This window comes from Molossus molossus, unplaced genomic scaffold (genome assembly GCF_014108415.1).
Source record: "Molossus molossus isolate mMolMol1 unplaced genomic scaffold, mMolMol1.p scaffold_m16_p_10, whole genome shotgun sequence".
NCBI classification, from domain to species: Eukaryota; Metazoa; Chordata; class Mammalia; order Chiroptera; family Molossidae; genus Molossus; species Molossus molossus.
Window position 1 is genome coordinate 100,428,860 of NW_023425345.1, and position 8,136 is coordinate 100,436,995.

Below are 8,136 nucleotides of genomic sequence, written 5' to 3' on the forward strand. Positions count from 1 at the left end.
GACAGTGAGGCGGAGGACAGTGAGGGAGAGAACAGTGAGGGGGAGGACAGTGAGGGAGGGGACAGTGAGGGGGACGACAGTGAGTGGGTGGACAGTGAGGGGGAGGACAGTGAGGGAGGGGACAGTGAGGGGGAGGACGGTGAGGGGGTGGACAGTGAGGCGGAGGACAGTGAGGGAGGGGACAGTGAGGGGGAGGACAGTGAGGGAGAGTACAGTGAGGGGAGGACATGAGGGGGAGGACGGTGAGGGGGAGGACAGTGAGGGAGAGGACAGTGAGGGAGAGGACAGTGAGGGAGAGAACAGTGAGGGAGAGGACGGTGAGGGGGAGGACAGTGAGGGGGAGGACAGTGAGGGAGAGAACAGTGAGGGAGAGGACAGTGAGGGGGAGGACAGTGAGGGAGAGGACAGTGAGGGGGAGGACAGTGAGGCGGAGGACAGTGAGGGGGAGGACAGTGAGGGGGAGGACAGTGAGGGAGAGGACCGTGAGGGGGAGGACAGTGAGGGAGAGGACAGTGAGGGGGAGGACGGTGAGGGGGTGGACAGTGAGGCGGAGGACAGTGAGGGGAGGACATGAGGGGGAGGACGGTGAGGGAGAGGACAGTGAGGGAGAGGACGGTGAGGGGGAGGACGGTGAGGGGGAGGACAGTGAGGCGGAGGACAGTGAGGGAGAGGACAGTGAGGGAGAGGACAGTGAGGGAGAGGACAGTGAGGGGAGGACAGTGAGGGAGAGGACAGTGAGGGAGAGGACAGTGAGGGAGAGGACAGTGAGGGGAGGACATGAGGGGGAGGACGGTGAGGGGGAGGACAGTGAGGCGGAGGACAGTGAGGGAGAGGACAGTGAGGGGGAGGACAGTGAGGGAGAGGACAGTGAGGGGGAGGACAGTGAGGGGAGGACAGTGAGGGAGAGGACAGTGAGGGGGAGGACAGTGAGGGGAGGACAGTGAGGGAGAGGACAGTGAGGGGGAGGACAGTGAGGGAGAGGACAGTGAGGGAGAGAACAGTGAGGGGAGGACATGAGGGGGAGGACAGTGAGGGAGAGGACAGTGAGGGGGAGGACAGTGAGGGGGAGGACGGTGAGGGGGAGGACAGTGAGGGGGAGGACGGTGAGGGGGAGGACAGTGAGGGGGAGGACAGTGAGGGGAGGACAGTGAGGGGGAGGACGGTGAGGGGGTGGACAGTGAGGCGGAGGACAGTGAGGGGGAGGACAGTGAGGGAGAGGACAGTGAGGGGAGGACATGAGGGGGAGGACGGTGATGGGGAGGACAATGAGACGGAGGACAGTGAGGGAGAGAACAGTGAGGGAGAGAACAGTGAGGGGGAGGACAGTGAGGGGGAGGACAGTGAGGGGGAGGACAGTGAGGGAGAGGACAGTGAGGGGAGGACAGTGAGGGGAGGACATGAGGGGGGCGGACATGATGGGAGGACAGTGAGGGACAGTGAGGGGAGGCCATTGAGGGGGAGGACGGTGAGGGGGTGGGCCAGTGAGGGCGGAACGGGCCAGAGGAGAGAGGACCGTGAGGGGGAGGACAGTGAGGAGAGGACAGTGAGGGGGGAGGACGGTGAGGGGGTGGACAGTGAGGCGGGAGGCCAGTGAGGGAGTGGGGACAGTGAGGGGGAGGACAGTGAGGGGGAGGACAGTGAGGGCGAGGACATGAGGGGGAGGACGTTGAGGGGTGAGTGAGCAATGAGACGGAGGACAGTGAGGAGATGAACAGTGAGGGAGAGGAGGAACAGTGAGGGGGGCGGACAGTGAGGGAGAGGACAGTGAAGGGTGGACGGTGAGGTCGGTGCGGACCTATGAGGCGGAGGATGCCAGTGAGGGGAGAGGCCAGTGAAGGGGAGGACGGTGAGGGATCGAGGACAGTTTGGGACTGTGCCGAGGACCGTGAGGGGAGGACAGTGAGGGAGAGGACGGTGAGGGGGAGGACGGTGAGGGGGAGGACAGTGAGGCGGAGGACAGTGAAGGGGAGGACTGTGAGGGAGAGGACAGTGAGGGGGAGGACAGTGAGGGGGAGGACAGTGAGGGAGAGGACAGTGAGTGGGCGGACAGTGAGGGGAGGACAGTGAGGGAGAAGACAGTTAGGTGGAGGACAGTGTGGGGGAGGACAGTGAGGGGGGGGACAGTAGTGGGGGACAGTGAGGGGGGAGACATTGAGGGGGAGGACAGTTCACGAGGGAGACCGGCAACAGTGAGGGGAAAACGACGGTGAGGGGGAGGACAGTGAGGCGGTGAGGACAGTGAGGGAGGGGACAGTGAGGGGGAGGACTGTGAGGGGGACGACAGTGAGTGGGTGGACAGTGAGGGGGAGGACAGTGAGGGACAGGACAGCGTACATTTCAACCCTGCCCTCAGTGAGGAATGTGCATTTTACTCTGACAAGCGTGCCCCTTAGCCCAGCAGGGTAAATATCTCCCCTATTCTTCTGTACTGGGCAGAAGAAAGGATAGGCAGACTTCCTCCACCTTCCTTTTTTCCATCTTGATGTCAAACAATTTAATTAGCACCAAATATCCATGCAGAATAATTTGCCTGTGTCAGAGACTTTACATATCGCCGGTGTCTGCATGAATGAATCTGCAGTAACTATGCAATCCCCTTCCAGGATGCCCCAGTTGAAACTGAAGGTATAATTTATTTTTTCTTAAAAACATCAGTTTTGAAACCTGTATCATTTTATTAACCAACCTCACTGTAATAAATTCAATAAGAAATCAGTTTAAATACTTTCGTCTATAACTAGTATATTTATTTCTCCCAGAATACTGCTCAGTCACACACATCTGAGCATTTTATTTCTAACTTTCGTCTCTTCCCCCATCAACAATGGCCAAGTGCAGATGGAGAGTGAGTGACATTTACATAACATGTCTTTCTAGTTACAGGGACTTGTTGGAATGTTGCCTTTTTGTTTTGCTTGAGACCAGCTGGGCAGTCTGAACTGTGTCGTGCTGTTTGTACAATCTTGTCATCTCTCTATACCTGTGTCTGAGGGCTCAAGTAGAATTCCCAGAGAAGCCATTGGAGAGAAAGCTCAAGTAACTAGGTAGGTAGGTAGGTAGGTAGGTAGGTAGGTAGATAGATAGATAGATAGATAGATAGATAGATAGATAGATAAGAAGGGAGAGACAGACAGAAACTTCAATGAGAGAAGGACATCGATGGGCTGCCTCCTGCATAGTACCTACTGGGCATCAAGCCCACAACCCGGGCAGGTACCCTGACTGGGAATCGAACCAGGACCTCAGTGCATGCGTCAAGACTCAGTCCACTGAACCACACCGGCCAGGCTATTCTTTATGTTTAAAAAAAGTTATTAACTATCACCCTTTACCTTAAAATATCAATGCTTAACATCTGAGCAGCTTAATTTGCAAATGAGATTTTATTTTGCTAAGGAAAGTACATTCTGAATGTATGTATTAATTACATCTCCACCTACTGTGAGAATTTAAATGAAGCAAAGGATTAGATGCTGTGCTCCAAGGCAAGGGCCCGCGTGCATTGGGAGGATCCTTGGCTTTTTGTTAGCAATTGCGTGTCAACGCGACGATCCGCTTTCTGCCTGTACGATGAAGAGGGATGGTTGGTGCGAGTGTGTGTTAACATCATTGGTGGCAACCCGGAAACTGTTGTCGGATGGTGCCTGTGACCCACTGTTCTCACAGCTTTTAAATAGTCCCTAGTAAGACGGTAGAGGGGAGAGTTCCAGGTGACGTCTGTACGTGAGGGATAGTCAGTTTTTTCTGAAATAAAGAATCTTGTGAAAAGAGGAATTATGACTAGTATTTACAGCAACCTTTGGTAAACATCCCCAAATTCCAGGCACAAGACAAAAGGCATGAGTCCCGGCGCAGCAGGCCTGGCGGCGAGGGAAGTCGAGGGAAGTGCTTCCCTGCGGCCTCGGTGGCCTGGGGACCTGGGGAAGCCGGTAATGGAGCACTTCACTCTGGAGGGTCCCCCAGCGGTGCCTGGGTTTTGGTCCAGAGCATTTCCTTAGCTGAAAAGGTCATGTTTCCAGGCCTTGGACTGATTTTTATTAGATTGTGATTGGAAGACTGAAAACTTGAAGCACCAAAATGAATAATTGTAGTTCTTTCATCTATGTTATCATTTGAATTCATACAATGAGATTATCACGATGGGTGTAGCTTGAGTTCTCTGACACGCTGTGGTTTTTAAGGGGCAGGGAATGTCCTCTCCCGCTCAGATCTCTCTCCCCAAAGCTGCCAGCAGGCCCCAAGCCGCACTGGGAGGCTTCCTGTGCGTGGAGGTGCAGGTGCCCGGGAGCTCGCTGAGAAGCGCACCCTAGAAGTCCCCCTTGGCCTGAGGGGTCGGGAGGCTGCAGTGTTACACGCAGTCCCGGTGATCCTGACCAGGTGATCTTCAGAGTAAGTTTAGAAAAACACCGACCAAAACCTAGTGAAGTCCTTGTCCTTTAAAACTCATGGCAAAAAAACAAAACAAAACCCAGAAAATAACAAGTGCTGACGAGGATGTGAAAACCAGAACACTTGTGCACTGTTGTGGGAATGCCAAACGATACAGCGGCTGTGGAAAACAGAATGGTTTTCAAACAGTTAAACATAAAACAACCACGTGATCCCGGAATCACACTTCTAGGTATATCCCCAAAGAACTGAAAACTGGGTCTCGAATTGCTAGTGTGCACCCATACTCATAGCATCATATTCACAGTAACCAAAGGTGAAAGCAACCCAAGTGTCCATTGACTAATGAATGGATAAGCAAAAGGTGGTCTAGATAGATGTTGGAATATTGTTCAGCCTTGAAAAGGAGGGGCATTCTGACACATGGTACAACAGGGACGAACCTTGAGGATATTGTGCTCCGTGAAATAAGTCAGACACATAAGGACAAATATAAGGTTAGACCTATATGAGGTGCCTAGAGTGGTCAAATTCACAGAGATAGAAAGTAGAATAATGATTACCAGGGAATAATGGGGAGTTTCTATTTTCTGGGGACAGTTTTAGTTTTGCAAGATGAAAAAGTTCTGGAGATAGATGCAAATGTACGTATTAGCACAGAACTGTACACTTAAAAATGGTTAAGATGGGCCGGGCCGATGTGGCTCAGTGCTTGAGCATCGACCCATGCACCAAGAGGTTGCCAGTTCGATTCCTGGTCAGGGCACCTGCCCAGATTGTGGGCCAAATCCCCAGTGTGGGGCATGCAGGAGGCGGCCAATCGATGTTCTCTCTCTCTCTCTCTCTCTCTCTCTCTCCCTCCCTCTCCTTTCCTCTCTCTCTCAAATCAATTAAGGAAAAAAAATTTTTTTAATGGTTAAGATGGTAAAAAGTTTATGTGTATTTTACCACAAATAAAAATTATAGTTAAAAATTCAACACCCCTGAGAGGAAAAGGACTTTATGCAAATAATAAATTATTGGCTCCGTGAGTTTGTGCTTCATGTAAAGGATGGAAGAACATGGGTCAAAACCCAACTAAGGGACCCAGGATTCACAGAGGGTTAAGAAACTTGCTCAAGGTCAGGCAACAAGTGCAAGCGAGAGCCAGGATCCAAGAGTGAGCCGACTCTGTTGCCCGTCCCCACCCCCTCGCCTCCCCTGGCCTGGTTCTGTCGGATGTGAGGGAGGGCGGTAAGAAGACACTCAGGATACCTCCGAGCTTCGAGTTTGGGTCACTGAAAGAGGGAGCAGAGGGTGCAGAAGTGGGAAATTCAGAAGAGGATGCTACTGGAAAGGGGAAGGAGGAAGAGTAAGGGTTCGAGTTTAAATTAGTGACTTCTGAGCAGACAAAGACAGAGTCTGTTGAAATTGTTGGCCTGGCATTGGAGAGGGTGGGTTTGGCAACTGTGGTGCTCGTTAGTAAAAGTGAAAGCAGAAAGTAGATAAGCTCAGAGAGAAGGCAAAGAGGCAGAAATGGGGAGAGTGAGGAGCTAAGAGGCAAAGCCAGAAGCGGAACAAGCCCGCCCTGTGTTCAGGAAGCAGACAAGGGAGCAGAGCTGGTGACTGACAGGAGAGGAGGGTGGAGCCTCCCGGCCAGGAGCGAGTCAGACAAATTAGTGTTTGTATAGATATCACAGGCTCCCAGTGTGGACTCTATACCAACAATTTGATGTCAGTAGAGAAATGCTGTTGTTTTCATTTTATTTTTTTATTTTTATTTTATTTTTTTACCCTCACTCGAGGACATTTTGTTGTTGTTGTTGTTGTTCAATAGAATGTGAAGGAGAGAGAAGGAAGAGAGAGAGAAAGAAAAACATCGATGTGAAAGGGACACATCAAGTGGCTGCCACCCGCACGACCCAACCAGGGCCGGGGACAAACTGCAACCGAGGTACATGCCCTTAGCGGGAACTGAACCCTGGTCTCTCTGGACCACAGGCCAACGCTCTAACTGCTGAGCCAAACTGTCCAGGGCTGTTGTTTTCATTTTATAGGTAAGCAAAGTGAGCTGCAATGATTTTGGTCAATTTCTCAAGGTCACAGACCAACATTAAGTCCAAATCTTCTTAGTTCAGATTCTCTTTTCCTTTCATTATGATGGGGGGGGGGGGGTGACAGCCAGGTGCACACAATAAAGCCTGCATCATTGGTAGGACAGAAAAGGTCCTAATAAAACCAACCAAAAATCAATGCTTTTTAATATCAGCCTGCACTGGCCATTCTAAACAAAATCCACCTCCCTGAAAAGTCTTGTAGGGATCTAGGTTCTCAGCAGTTGCTGTAGTTATAGGTGAGTTTTACTAACGTATATGTAAGCGTCAAATGCACACACTTGAATGATTTATCCTTCTGCAATCACTGCATTCTATACGGAAGTCAGTCAGGACAATCCCGTCATCCTGGCTTCTAGGACCCATGTGCATGCAGGTATTTGGAGAATAAATCAGTAACACTGTGGACTCGCTCAAATTCACTTCAGGCCCATTTCTGGGCTCCATCCCTATGATCTGGCTTGTCATTTTGACAAGTCAAAATGAACCACAATGGCACACGACGCTGGAGACAGAGAAACAGAACTCCGTCACTCCGGTAAGAGTGAAGGAGCACCCACAGAGTGTGACATTTTGTCTGGCGAGTGTGTGTTTTACCTCACACCAGAAATAGCTTACTGAACTTCAATAGTATCTTCAAAATGAAAATATATTCTTCTTTAGTAGAAAGAATAATGGTGACTAGTGATCAATGATCAGTAATGGAAATAATTTTGTCCTGCCCAGCCGATGTGGCTCAGTGGACTGAGCGAGGTCCCACGCAGAGAGGTCACTGGCTCGATTCCCGGTCAGGGCACATGCAGGAGGCGGCCGATCAATGTTTCTCTCTCATATCGATGTTTCTACCTCTCTCTCCCTTCCTCTCTCTCTAAAAAATCAACACACGTATTTTTTTTTAAAAAAGAAATAATTTTGATTTGTGGAGGACACCAGTCTGGGTGTGAAATACGCAGGTTCAGCACTGCACTGCCCAACATAGACCAGAACCCCCGTGGGGAAGTGAAAGGCAGGGCGTCGGTCGGGCTCCCCCCTGCCCCTCTGCTCCTCTCCCCTGTTCGCTGGGATCCCCAGGAGGCAGACGCCGGCTGTCAGCTCCCAGGCACTCAGGGTTGTCTCTGTCACCTCCACCCTCTCACCTCCGGGTCAGAGCGCACAGGCTTGGGAACTGCCAAGTGGCTTCTCCTCTCCCACAGGCTGGAGACCGGACCCGGACTGACGAAACTCAGTCCCAAGGTCCAGGGGCAACAGCGGGTCTCAGAGCAGCGTTCATCCTGGGGGGCTCATGCAGATAATGGTTCATTTCTTCAAATGCAGTTTCAAATAGTCATTGAGGAAGTTGATCGTTTTAAATTCAGTGTTAAAACAGTTCCATATTATGTCACAAACACATTTTTTGGTCTTAGATACAATTGAGGTTAATGTTTCTATATTATACTTTGCTTAAGCTTTACAATTACACGTAACACACACAAACATACACAACCTTATATTTACCCACCAGTGTTCATATACATCCACATATACAAGATTAACACTATTAGCTTTCATGTATGTAAACACCCATATTTAATAACTCCATCTTCATATATGCATAGTAATCTGGTGCATATGTGTACCTATGTGCATGTCCATTTACGTCTCTAAAGTCCAGCAT